Source organism: Nerophis ophidion, linkage group LG03 (genome assembly GCF_033978795.1).
Source record: "Nerophis ophidion isolate RoL-2023_Sa linkage group LG03, RoL_Noph_v1.0, whole genome shotgun sequence".
Taxonomy (NCBI): domain Eukaryota; kingdom Metazoa; phylum Chordata; class Actinopteri; order Syngnathiformes; family Syngnathidae; genus Nerophis; species Nerophis ophidion.
The window spans coordinates 39,818,344-39,833,115 of NC_084613.1; the positions used below are offsets into that span (position 1 = coordinate 39,818,344).

Consider the following 14,772-nt stretch of genomic DNA (forward strand, 5'->3'; position numbering starts at 1 on the left):
TCTATATAAATATAATTCACTTCACTTCACAAAAATTATTCTCAACTAAAAGGGAGAAATATAACCTTAAAGAAAAATCTAATTTAAAACATGCATGTGCAACTTACAACACTTAAAATAGGGGTCTCAAACTTAATTTACCTGGGGGCCACTGGATGCAGAAACTGGGTGAGGCTGGGCCGCAAGAAAAGTTTTCTTAATAAAATCTAACTTGCACTTTTTAATGAATTCACCTTCTTTGAATGGCTTTCCCGCCCTAGCAACATACTTGCTGACTCCCGCAACTTTTCCGGGAAACACCCGAATATCAGTATTCCTACCGTCAATCTACCGAGGCAATCATTCTCCCGGTTTCCACCCGAACAACAATAGTAAGGGTGCGTCGTGATGGCACTACCTTTGGTGTTCTTTACAAATTACCGTCTTGTCCGCTTTTCCACCATACAAACAGTGTGCAGGCCCAGTCACATATCGTATGAGGTTTCCGCAGACCCAAGGAAGTGACTGCAAGACATACTTATTCAACAGCCATACAGGTCACACTGAGGGTGGCCGTATAAACAACTTTATCACTGTGGGGTTGATGTTGGGTTGGGGGGTACGGGGGTGTATATTGTATCCCGGAAGAGTTAGGGCTGCATGGGATTCTGGGTATCTGTTCTGTTGTGTTTATGTTGTGTTAGGATGCGGATATTCTCCCAAAATGTGTTTGTCATTCTTGTTTGGTGTGGGTTCACAGTGTGGCACATATTTGTAACAGTCTTAAAATGGTTGTACAGCCACCCTCAGTGTGACCTGTGTGGCTGTTGATCAACTATGTCTTGCAGTCACTTACTGCGTTTGTTTATACCGGCTATAATATGTGGCTGGGCTGGCATGCAGTTAGTACAGGTTGAAGAGGATGCTTAAGGCAGTGCCTCCGTGGTGCCCTCTTAATATTGTTGTTAAGGTGAAATTCGAGAGAATGATTATCCCTGGAGGGGCAGTGACATTGGGAGTCTCCTGGAAAAATCGAGGGTATGAAAGTATGACACTGTAAAGCGGCATTCATGTAAACCTCGCAAGCCGCACCAAACATTAAATTTTCACATCAAGGTGCGGGCTGCAAAATAACGTCTCGCGGGCCGCAATTGGCCAGCGAGCCACGTGTTTGAGACTCCTGACTTAAAACCTTTAGTATATCAGTATGTGGAATGGATTATGCAAAGAACTCAAACAGTGTACAATCCAGTTTAAGAAGCTATTCAAACTACAAGTGGTTGCAAATAACAAGGAAGAAGACATTGAATAAACATCCATCCATCCATCCATTTTCTACCGCTTATTCCCTTTGGGGTCGCGGGGGGCGCTGGTGCCTATCTCAGCTACAACCGGGCGGAAGGCGGCGTACACCCTGGACAAGTCGCCACCTCATCGCATCTTGATCTTTATTTAAATTAGTCATTCGTCTCATATGTGAATCATGTTACCTAGAATGTATTGATTACTGGTTACACTTTTAGAATAAGGAATGAGTACATGTATTAGAAGTTGTTATGAAGTTGGAAAGGGTAGGATTAAATAAGCTTCTTCCTACCCCTTTTCGGTCATGTTGTAATGAGAAATGGAAATGTGTAATATGTCATGTAACATCCTGACATTGTATACATGTTCGGAATAAAGAGAAACAGAATGCTGTAGGTGATAAGAATTTAGTTTAAAAGTAAAACCTTATTTTTAGAAACCTGTTTTAGATGTTTTTTAGTTTTTTTTTACAAACTTAATACTAAAGTTTGTCACTGTGAGTCCACATTAATAGTTTACATTCACATTGACAGTTTACATCGTCTGTTGATATTTTGCAGGATTAGTATTTTTTTTTAAATAGTCAATAAAAACCTTCCGCACAACTGTAGTTGAGATAGGCACCAGCGCCCCCCGCGACCCTAAAGGGAATAAGCGGTAGAAATGGAGGGATGGATAGTGGTATGATCCGCCGCCCGGATCATATATGGTTCAGGTTTTGATTAATTTTGTTATCATGTTCTGCTAACGTTTGCCTTTAGTTCCTGGTTGCACTTCCTTGTTTGTTTTTGTCACCATGGTACCTTGATTTGTTTCACCTGCCTCGTTCGAACACCTGCTTTTGATCAGAGACTCTATTTAGCCTGCCTTTTTCGTTCACTCGGCCTCGGCTCGTAAACCTATGTTTTGCTACATGCAATCTATGACTTCGTGGACTCCCTTCTCTGGTAAATATACCGTTTTTGGACTTGCTAGTTTTTTCGCTTAGCTTGTTGTTTCTCTAGCTCACATGCTAGTAGTTTTGTTTTCCCTTTTGTGCCTAGTGCAAGTGTTTCTTTTTGTTTCCCTAGCTCCCATGCTAGCGCTTTTGGTTTGCCTTTTCTGCCTAGCACCAGTGTTTCTGTTCCTAGCCTGTTTTTAGTTTTAAATAAACCATTATTTCTTACCTGTACGTTGTGTCCGAGCCCGATCTGCATACTGGAAGAGCACCACCCATCACGATGCCACAAAGTCGTTATAGTTAATAAAGACCTTCCGCCCGATTGTAGCTGAGATAGGCACCAGCGCCCCCCGCGACCCCAAAGGGAATAAGCAGTAGGAAATGGATGGATGGATAGTCAATAAAAAGATGTGGTTCTCTTCGGTTATTGTGGCTTTCTTTTAAAGTTCAAAAGCATGTATGTTAAAGGTTAGTAAAGGACACTTAAAATGTCAAACATGTTAGCCATGTGATTGAGAAGTATTATGTCCGGGATGTATTCCAACTTTCTCCATAAATCACCAAAACTATTGTGGAATTAACTTCTTATTCCTGTGAACCTGAAAAGGACAAACCAATGTGACACAGTAAAACCTACCTCAGAGAATGTGCTTCATTTGGGGCCTCCCCTACTCCCAGAAAAATATTTTCCAAAGCATACACGGGTTTTTCCGCTCACCACAGACTCTTAACTTACTCACTGTAAGAACTAAAAGTAATTTCAGTTTGCCTTTGACATAACCTATGTTAGGGAAAAATATGTTTTTCATCATTTTTGTAAATCTGCTGCCCTTCCCTTGAAGTCTTCTGGCCCTTTGTAGGGGAAGCTTCACTCTTAGAACATACAGTACCTGTACTGTAGATCACAGGCATCAAACTCAAGGCCTGTTGATCCATTCACTTCAGTGACTGACTCATAGTAACTTTAATCAGCAAACAAAGTCGTTTTTTTTAGTAGTCCCCTTTATTTACTATTAAAAACTATCGAAACAGGATGACAGGGTGAAAATAAGATATTGTTTATTTCAGACACTTGACTTGACCGAACTAACCTAAACTAAATTAAATTAATATAATTTAATTTTCATACATTACATGCACAAGTAAAATTGATGAGACCATTTGATGAAGTTTATGTATTAATTATTAAATAAAATATATTTTTTAGTCATTTTAACATACGACAGCACATTAATTTCAGAGGCACAACTTTACCATTTCCTTCAACAACAACTATTATTAATCATTGCAGACTTGATTAAAGCCAATAACAACTACTTTGGGACAAATGGTGATCCAGAACCTTGAGTTTTTGAGCCTGAATATACGGATTATGAAGTACAAGGTTTAGAAGCTGAGCGATACGAGGATCCAGCTCTAATAAAACGCTATCCATAATATAGCAGTATTGCTAAGTTTTCTAAAGCTTAAGTCTATGCAGCACTAAGGTATGTATTTACCATATTTACAATGCATGTTATATTTTTGTAACTTGAATATGTAACAAATAAAAAAAAGACTATTTAACAATATATTAGGGAGTATTTAGTTTCATTTTCCATTACATATAGTTACTTTTTTTTTTTGTTACAATTGCACCTTTGGAAGCACTTACAATGCTGATCTGGTGTTTTTGTTTGGATTAATAAAAAAAACCAATATGAACAAATTAGACTTCAGTCCATCAACTATCCTATGTCTAAAATGGTTCATGTTTGACGCCTACAGCTGATGTCTTCATTTAGAACAAATTGTCTAATATGTTGTTTGTTTGTACTTGCATATAAACAGGATTTGCCAAAGCTCTCAGTTGAGACATTAATCCTGTAATGTGGATCAGCTGTAGGAATAAAAGCAAATGTGAAATGCAAGTATTGATATCTGTCAACAACCGGTCTTAATAACAATATCACAGTTCTGTGGCTGTATCACGCAACCACGCCACAAGTAATTAAGAAGGGGCAAATAATCTAAAGTGACATGTTATTTTCTGCTAGTGCTTTTTTTCCTGGATTGTGATCAGTGCCTTTTTTCTGTAATTTAGGGAATCTCAAAATATAGCGAACGTGTAACACCATGTGCCACGCTCATTATTAAGAGCAAGGACTTTCCACAAACCATTTTCTGCACGCTGCACATAGAGGACAAAGTGGAAAAACTGGTAGTTTTTATTCGACAATAAAAGTGATCGCATTGCATTTGTAAACAAACATAAGGAACCACTTTTTGGTTACATACACTGTCTTTCCTTTGCAGCTGCCCTGCTGGTGTATGCCAACTACCCTCCACTCTACCTTTTTCTTGTCTTTCTCGCTCGGTGGGGGGCAACAATATGCAGAGAACAGCCCGAGGAGGTCAGAAAGTAGAAACTCAGCGTGATCCTTTGCTACAGATACTCTTACAATTATGAGACTCTGTGAGTGGCAGTTAGCGGTAGACCGGCATACGGTGGACATGTGAGCACGAGGTGTGCTTGTGTCTCTTTCCAAGGCCAGACACCACGGCACTGTGGGGCGTCGACATTAGAGAGAAGTTCAACAAAAATGTGGTTTGATTGAGACATGTTACAGATGCTTCAAATTGTTTTTTTTAATCAAGCACATGTCTGCTTGGGATATGCCGCTTGTGCAAATTGCCGTGGTATATTTTTCTTTTGTCATGTCCTTTAGTGGCCAACAGAATCTTGTATGTGAGAACAGCCTTTTGCAGATGTGCATTTATTGTCAATTTAACCAGAAATATACCACAAGTACAAGCATAGTGATGAGAGTTGTGGTGTGAGTAACACTCCTCTGAGGAAAGTGTCTTCTGACACTCTGCATGTGCACTCAAGCCACAAACATCGCCCCGTTACATAAGAGCCTTTTGTGTAGGCGGAGTTTTCGATGCGTCTATTTGTTTTTGCTTCTGTTGGCCACTCAGAAGTTTCCAATATTCTGATAGGATTAGCTGAAAGAAGGATATAATTTTAAAAGATTGATAGTAAGAGGACTTGACCGGTCTAAGTGTATTCCCAGCCTTTTACTTTAAAAAATATATATGTAAAGACAAGAAATTGAGTATACAATCGTAACCCTTTGATAGTCAAGAAAGAGCTATTGGTTGGTGTTTGAAATAGAAACTGCATGCCTCTCTCAGTGTCAAGTCATACTGCTAATCACAACAGTGAACATCGGAAAGTTTTGTCAACCTGGCAAAAGTATATGGCCTGTTTAAGGAAACTTTAAGTACTGTCGATTCTCAGAACCATAGGCTCTGATCTACATTCCTGCCAGTGGGTGCTCGGACGGGCGGTAAATCTGACGCTACTTTTCTGAGGCTATGTCTACACTAAACCAGATGACCCCTTAAACGAGTAATTATTTAGACTAAGCCCCGTTTCTGTGAGGAACTCGCATGGCTGCAGTTGTGTGACCCCGATATGCAAGAATCCAGGGGAGTTGAGTGAAGGTAAGAATAAGAAGTTAATGCTCATAAGAAAACAGAAATAAACATAAAGCAGTCTTGCACAGAAACGTTCCCAACATTAAAATATCTTCGAGCACTGAGGAGTGCTCGAGTGAAACATAAATAGGCAAATGTTTGATTGACAGCAGGTGTGAACCGCTGCCAATCAACGGAAAGAGAAAAACAACAGTGCACCGTGAATTAAACAGGAAATACAACAAAATAAGAGCGCTGAACAGGAAGTAAATACAAAAACATGAAAAGCTAACAGAAATAAAGTGACAGATTGTCACAGGACCTCCCCCTAAAGGAACAGATACCAGATGTTCCCTGGAAAAGAAAAAATGTAAAAAAGTCCAAAATGTAAGGGATTCTAATTTGCCTTCGAGCAACATTCCCGACTGTCTACTACATGCATGTATATTCTCGCTAGCCTTTCACGCTAAGCCTTTGTTTTATTCCAGCTCTCACGCTGATTAATTGTTTTTCCTTTTTGTGTGCCTTTGTGCCAGTCTTAGTTTTTCTGTTTGCTATTCCTACGCTTTTATGCAAGCGCCCTTGATTTGTTTTTCCCTTAGCTCCAGTATTTTTGTTCTTAACCTGCTTTTGTTAAGTTTAATAAATCATTTAAACTTACCGTTACTGTGTTCATATCGACGCATCCACGAGGGGACAAATTTGGTATCACAATGCCACACGGTCATAACAGTTTCAGCCACACTAAACTATCATTTAAGGTTCACCTCCTTGACTATTTTTTACGAGGGTAAGTGCGCCGTGTATTTCTTGAATGTTTGTATGGACTCAATGATCGTTTACAAACTGAGTTCGGCGAGGAAGTGACGCCAGAAAGACCGCGCGAGTATTTTTTATCTTTGTTACATTTTCAGTGGCATGTTATCACTGATAACGTTTTGTACAAAGGGATACAAACACTAAAAAGCCAACTTTAAAATGCAAAAAGAGCTGTAAGGCAATGGGCAGATTAATGTAATTAATATTTAAACATCCATCCATCCATCCATTTCCTACCGCTTATTCCCTTTCGAGGTCGCGGGGGGCGCTGGCGCCTATCTCAGCTACAATCGGGCGGAAGATTTGTAGTCAAATTTTGGTTCTTCAACTTGTGTGTTCTAATTTTCCTAAGCTTTTATGTGAGATGTTTACCTTTTCAACAGTTATGAGTCCCAAGGCTGCATTGTGCACAGTCTGGGAACAGACAGTCCAGGATGTACTTCACTCGTTCCAAACAGGAGTATTAAAGGACGATTAGTATCCCTTAAAAACAAGACATTTTAAGTTAGTTTTAGAGATCACACAATAGCGTATTGGATGTGTGTTTCCATGTGTGCACTTTATCCAATGCAAGCCTATTCCCTATACACTGCTACACACTGCCATACTGTACAATGCTACTTGATGTATTGGATACAATGTGACAGCAATTAACAAGTTGTAGAGGACATTGACATGTGCAATACTAGTATAGAGTTGTACGGTAAATGGGTATTAGTATAGTACCGCGATACTAATGACTCACTCGGAAGTGTGTTACTATGGAAACGGAAATAAATGCGCTGAGTTCCGGTATTGCTAAAAATGACCAAAGTACGGTAAATATTGTACATATTACATATTGTTATGAACGTGTCTGTTACTACATTCTATATATATATATATATATATATATATATATATATTTTTTTTTTTTTTTTTTTTTTATATATACTTGGGCAGCATGGTGGAACAGGGGTTAGTGCATGTGACTTTCAATACGAAGGTCCTGAGGACTTATGGGTTCAATACCGGGCTCAGGATCTTTCTGTGTGGAGTTTGCATGTTCTCCCCGTGACTGCGTGGGTTCCCTCCGGGTACTCCAGCTTCCTCCCACCGCCAAAAACATGCAGCTGGGGATAGGTTGATTGGCAACACTAAATTGGCCCTAGTGTGTGAATCTGAGTGTGAATGTTGTCTGTCTATCTGTGTTGGCCCGGTGGTGAATTCTCCGGAGTGTACCCTGCCTTCCGCCCGAATGCAGCTGAGATAGGCTCCAGCACCACCCGCGACTCCAGAAAGGGACAATCGGTAGAAAATGGATGGATACTATATATATACTTGCAGTGTGTATAGAAAACTTTGATAGAGTGGTTTGAAGTTGTTTGAAAGGGCTTTGAAAGCTCCAATGATGACTCCCATTAGCTACATCTTTCAAGCATTCCAATCTTTTTAAATACTCCCTCCCCCCAAAAAGTCTCTCATAATGATTTTGAACAATAGGCAAAATTCTAAACAGGTGCAGTTCCCCTATACCATAAACTTCATGCCAGTTCAGCCTATTTGTAGAAGAAAAGCAAAATGCAGGTCAGGTTTTTACCTGACTGCAGTTGACAGAGCTCCCGGCTTTAATGTGTGTAGCGAAGCCTGTTTTTGTATTTTTGTTTTTACAAAATTGTGCAAAGGTGTACACTGGGCGGGCTCATTTAGCTCAGGGGAGGTCAGAGGCAGTATAATATCCACAAGTAATTATTCTCTCAAAAGTGTGACCATTAAGTGAGGGAGATGATACATTTTATTTTGTTTGGTGGTCACAAACATACACATTACACAAATTACTATTATAACATCTGTAATAAAATCCCAAGAAGAACTGGTTTTGTATAATAGCAGAGGTTTAGTCACTTGTGCAATAATACCCTTAAACTACTTTCAATTCAGGTGTGTTCACCTGAACCTCAGAGATCAGCTTTCGGTAAGGAAAGCCATCATTACCCAGTGGGCACAGAGACGTTTAATTAACGTTGAAACAACGTTACTTTCCCGTGTTGAAATAACGTTTGATTTGGGTTGAAAATGAAAGTTGGATCAACGTTTAAATACCGACGTAGAATCTACGTCATTGTTTCAACGTTGATTCAACTTTCAGTTTCTACCTAACAGAGACGTTTAATCAACGTTGAAACAACGTTACTTGCCCGTGTTGAAATAACGTTGGATTTGGGTTGAAAATGAAAGTTGGATCAACGTTTAAATACCGACGTTGAATCAACGTCAATGTTTCAACGTTGATTCAACTTTCAGTTTCTACCTAACAAAGACGTTTAATCAACGTTGAAACAACGTTACTTTCCCGTGTTGAAATAACGTTGGATTTGGGTTGAAAATGAAAGTTGGATCAACGTTTAATTACCGACGTAGAATCTACGTCAATGTTTCAACGTTGATTCAACTTTCAGTTTCAAGCTAAGATCAACCAACCAATTATCAACGTAATATCAACCAATACATCAATATAATTAAAGACAACAAAACATAGCGCATTTATAGCTCCAGGCTGAATCCTGTTAATGCAAAATTAAAATTAAGTACAAAGAAAATGGAGAATGTCAATCGATATAATTATTTATTTAGCCTGTGATGCCCAACCTATTCCTCCCTTCTGTCCAGGGGCATATTTCAGTTCATTTTTTTATGGCATCATGGACCATCGTTTCGGTCCCCTTCTGGGTATCTAAGACACTAGCTGTAAACAGACAAAAAAAATACAAATTAATTAAGGGTGCATGTGATTTACCCCAATCAAGTTAATGTAATTATTAAACACACACACAAACTCACCTGTGACTACATCGAGCAGCTTCGTCTCGGCAAAGGCAGTTTTTCCCCCCTCCTCTTCATGTTCAGATTGGACATTAATTCATTTGTCATGAGCCTGAAATTGAACACGCAAGTCATACATGCAGGCCAAAAAGTACGTAATTTTGCATTATTATAATTCCCGATCTAGCACTCATAGATTAGAAGTTGGGTCTTACATCGCCTATTTTTAATATATATGTAGAGAAAGAGGAAAATACCTGTCCACGATGCTGCTTAAACAGCTCTTTAAGTCATATCCACCAATCTTTGAGAGCCTGGCTGTCTGCAAATATACAAGAGAATGTGTTTAGCATACACTGGGGGAAGAGGCTGGCAAACACATACATACATTCAAGTATAGGGCCTGTTTTATCTACACGATTTCATAACCTGAAATTTCTACCTAAATATAATAATATGTCCGATGTAAAAACAGCTACACAATTATAATGTTATGATCACTTACCAGCAAATCTTTCTTGCTAGTTTGAGTTTTTATCAACTTGTCAAGGTCGAGTAGTTCCTCCACTGTCTCCAATTTCTGCACATGGAAGGACAGTTTTATCAAAAAATTATCCTTTTTGGTATTATATGTATCATAGCAAGTGTACTGTGTTGTTCCATATATGCATAAACTGAAATCATTGGTACATTGCCTTGCATTAACGTTCTGCTTTTCAATTACCGGTAGTGGTACATGTACATAGACTTAGAGGCGGACCAGATGAAACGTGGGGGAGGGTGTGTTTTTTTTGGGAAAAAAGATTGTTTAGCAAAAACTGACAAATAAATTGTTTGTTTTCCTGACGTATATTAAAAAAAAGTTTGCTCCTGTAAGCTCTGCAAAAAAAAAAAGTTGGTTGCCTTCTTGTGCCAAGAGAAAAAACTTTGTACCCCCCAAAAGTTTCTGCGCTCCGTGCAGTCTTTTATTGTCAATCATAAAACATATGAAACAAAATCTGTCTGGATATTTTATTGTCATATATTTTAGTATACAAGTTGGCCAACAGGTCAACAGTGAAACCATTTGGAAGTTTCAATACTTGACAAAAGCTCTTGCAATAGCAATACTGGCCTTATCAGTAAAATAAAAAAATAAGTAAAGATCATAGCATTTAATATTACATGGATCCTTTTATGGGCAACCCGTGGACTTGCCTTTTGAGACAAAGCCTTGCTAACAAGTCAAACTAATTAAAAAGTACCTGTACTTAAAATAAACTGGCAACATTTAAATAAACATTAAAATGAGCCAGAAAAACCGAACTGCCATCCAGACGGGTGTTTTGAAGATGAAAATCAAGAGGAAGTAAATTAATACAGTGACTGGCGCGGCTGTAAAAGACAATGGGTACAGAACCAAAAAAAAAAAATGTGTTTTGTTTTAGCCTGGAAAAACAATTGTTTGCTTTTGGGCGGGTGGGGAAAAAAATTGTTGTCTGCTTGGGAGAAAAAAAAAGTTTGCTCAGGTCCAGTTTATACAGTCAAAATAAACGTTGAGAATAGACGAGAGATAAATTTCTCATTTTCCTGCAACCCTCTTGTGAAAGGGCCACAATTATATCGATATAGATAACCAGTATTATCTCAAGGTACAAACCTGAATCTTTATGGACGTAGATGGTTTTCTTTGCAGTAAAATAGTTCGATTTCCAATTCAAATCTTCGCTGTTCGTCTTGCTTGCTGGATTGGAAAGGAAGTACTTCAGCACGCATGCGCACAAGCTTGGCTGTGATACGCTAGGTGGTGTGTGTGGTGCAGCACGCTGCCATCAAGCGGCGGTTTCGTTGAAAACTGTCGCAAATGGCCGATGCGCACAGAATGGTTGGCAAGTTGAATTGTACACGTTGAAACGACGTGGAAACAACGTGGAAACGACGATGTCCCCCAATGATGAAAACAAACCAGATTTGCAACATACTTTGTGGTGGGGTCAGTTGGTTGTGATTTGGTCAGGATATGGTTGAGTGACGTCGCGACGTAATTTCAACGTCACCTCGACGTTGAACTAAGGACGGGTGCCCACTGGGTAACCACCTGCATGCAGACCACCTGCATTCAGCAGTAAGCTGATGATTCAACTAAATAGGAGCCATGTGTGTCTGTTTAAGCTGTACAAAGCCATGCATGGCATCTTAAGAGCAAGAACTTGGCTTTACTGTGTTGTGATCTGCCACTGACTAATCTTGTGGTTGGATGACGAGCACATCAGACAACGCTTGACAAATGGAATTGCTGGCTCTGAATTTCTAAGGTTGCAAAAGACACAACCTTGTAGGGCTGGGGGATATGGCCTTTTTTTAATATCTGGATATTTTTAGGCCATATCGCGATACACGATATATATCTCCATATTGCCTTGAATTTAACACTTGATACATATAATCACAGCAGTATGATGATTCTATGTGTCTACATTAAAACATTCTTCTTCATACTGCATTAATAGAGACAGACCCGCGATATATCGAGTATATCGATATATCGCCCAGCCCTGCAACCTTGTATACAATGTTCTGTTGATGTTGCTTACAATTTGTGTATTAAGTGGGAAATCTGCTAAAATACTCACATAACGAGGGATGTAAACCCGCTATTTTCTAGTCCCGGTCCAGGAAGATCACTAAGATTCTGGTCAAATGATACGGAAAACTGTATTTTTTTATCTGGCTGACCATCACAATTTCACATGCGCATGCTGTCACATTCAATTAGGATCCGCTCTAACGCACGTCAAAAAGTCGTGGGTAGGATCTGATTATATTCAGCATGGAATAATCACAAATAAGGAAGCGACACCACACAAAAGTTTGTAACAACAATATTTCCCTCGAGTCCCTAAAAGTCACGCACGTTAATAAGAGTTACTATCAGTTTGAAGTGAACGCTCTTTACCCACGAGTCATGACCGTCGCTATCGCGCTTCATCAATCATCCTGTTAGCAATCCAGTAATCTATAGGACAATATAATCCACTCAAAAATTTTAAAAACTGAATATAATAATTTTCACTGAACACATTTTTGTTTCATCTCCCATTTTGCATGAGTTGAACTCAAAGATCAAAAACGTTTACTACATACACAAAATACCTGTTCCTCTCAACTATTGAGCACAGATCTGTCTAAATCAGTGTTAGTGAGCATTTATTCTTTGCCAAGACAATCCATCCCATCTCACAGGTGTGGCATATCAATATGATGATTAAACAACATGATTATTCCACATGAACAACCTGATCAACTCTATAGAAAGGAGATGTGTTGCAGTGCGTGAGACAAATGGTGGTCACACCAGAAACTGAATGCTTCTCATTCGCTCCCAGGTCTCTATAGTCGCGGTCTGACGTCATTCCATTGCACCGCATGTGCGTGGCATCATAACACCTAGCTTAAATGCACACCCACCTAACGTGCTAATTGATTGATTTATATGACATTTTATATACATGAATTATATTTATTTGGCGATTTTTTTACCTTTAAGGTACTCAAAGCGCTTTGACACTATTTCCACATTCACCCATTCGCACACACATTCACACACTGATAGCGGAAACTGCCATACAAGGCACTAATCCCAACCCACCAAGAGCAAGAATGGCGGAAGCTAGGATCGAACCTGGAATCCTCATGTGGCTGGCCTGGCCGCTTTATCACTTGAGCCACACCGTCCCGTTTTGTATGATACACATTATCATGTAAAAGGTCTGTGCACATTAACTTGATACATATATATTATTTCTAGCTCAGTGTACTTATAATTAATAGAAACACAGTGATTGATATGTGTGGTCTTTACAACATGATACATAACAACTGCATTGCACCTTGCAGTGCAAACACTGTTCACTTTTTTTGAAAATCAGATGCCGATAAAAGATTTCCCTGCTGTGAGATGTTGCTTGATTCTAATGAAAGCGGTGATAAAATGTTTTATTTCATTTACACCAACTATAGCACCGATAAGAGTAACGATGAACACCGGTATCGATAAGGTGTATCGATATTGGTATCGGTATCGATAAAACCCTAACAATATACATCCCTCCCAACACATGACAGAGATTGTCATAATGCACATTGGAGTTCTGGGATTCGACTATGCATGGTATTTGCTCCAAATATGCACCTGAATAGAAACTTATATAGCACTTCTCTTAGGTTGATCCAAGACTTATAAATGAGACACAATGCTGTGGATTCTTAGAATTACTTTGTCACCAGCATGTGACCACAGTTCCAGATCAACACCTGGGAAAGATGTTAAAGGGGAACATTATCACAATTTCTGAAGGGTTAAAACCAATAAAAACCAGTTCCCAGGGGCTAATTTTATTTTTCGAAGTTTTTCTCAAAATGTTACCCATCACGCAATATCCCAAAAAATGGCTTCAAAGTGCCTGATTTAACCGTCGTTATCAATCAATCAATCAATGTTTACTTATATACCCCTAAATCACTAGTGTCTCAACGGGCTGCACAAACCACAACACAAACCACTACGACATCCTCGGTAGGCCCACAGAAGGGCAAGGAAAACTCAGACGTCGGTGACAATGATGACTATGAGAACCTTGGAGAGGACGAAAGCAATGGATGTCGAGCGGGTCTAACATGATACTGTGAAAGTTCAATCCATAATGGATCCAAAACAGCCGCGAGAGTCCAGTCCAAAGAGGATCCAACACAGCAGCGAGAGTCAGCAGCGAGAAACCCGTTCACAGCAGAGCCAGCAGGAAACCATCCCAAGCGGAGGCGGATCAGCAGCGCAGAGATGTCCCCAGCCGATACACAGGCAAGCAGTACATGGCCACCGGATCGGACCGGACCCCCTCCACAAGGGAGAGTGGGACATAGGAGAAAAAGAAAAGAAACGGCAGATCAACTGGTCTAAAAAGGGAGTCTATTTAAAGGCTAGAGTATACAAATGAGTTTTAAGGTGAGACTTAAATGCTTCTACTGAGGTGGCATCTCGAACTGTTACCGGGAGGGCATTCCAGAGTACTGGAGCCCGAAATGAAAAAGCTCTATAGCCCGCAGACTTTTTTTGGGCTTTGGGAATCACTAATAGGCCGGAGTCTTTTGAACGCAGATTTCTTGCCGGGACATATGGTACAATACAATCGGCAAGATAGGATGGAGCTGGACCGTGTAGTATTTTATACGTAAGTAGTAAAACCTTAAAGTCACATCTTAAGTGCACTGGAGGCCAATGCAGGTGAGCCAGTACAGGCGTAATGTGATCAAACTTTCTTGTTCTTGTCAAAAGTCTAGCAGCCGCATTTTGTACCAACTGTAATCTTTCAATGCTAGACATGGGGAGACCCGAAAATAATACGTTGCAGTAATCGAGGCGGGACGTAACAAACGCAAGGATAATGGTCTCAGCGTCTTTAGTGGACAGAATGGAGCAAATTTTAGCA

The 14,772-nt window shown here is 39.7% G+C and overlaps 1 protein-coding gene and 1 long non-coding RNA gene across 2 annotated transcripts in view; one reads left to right on the forward strand and one right to left on the reverse strand.

The window, feature by feature from the left end:
- Window positions 1-14,772, forward strand: part of LOC133549584 (KATNB1-like protein 1) — a 123,333-nt gene that overhangs the window by 56,803 nt on the left and 51,758 nt on the right. The window lies entirely within an intron of this gene.
- Window positions 8,988-9,646, reverse strand: LOC133548757 (uncharacterized). The gene is made up of 3 exons (XR_009805942.1): window positions 9,565-9,646; window positions 9,326-9,419; window positions 8,988-9,230 (listed from the first exon to the last, which is right to left on the reverse strand). It is a non-coding gene; the product is annotated as an uncharacterized LOC133548757 (long non-coding RNA).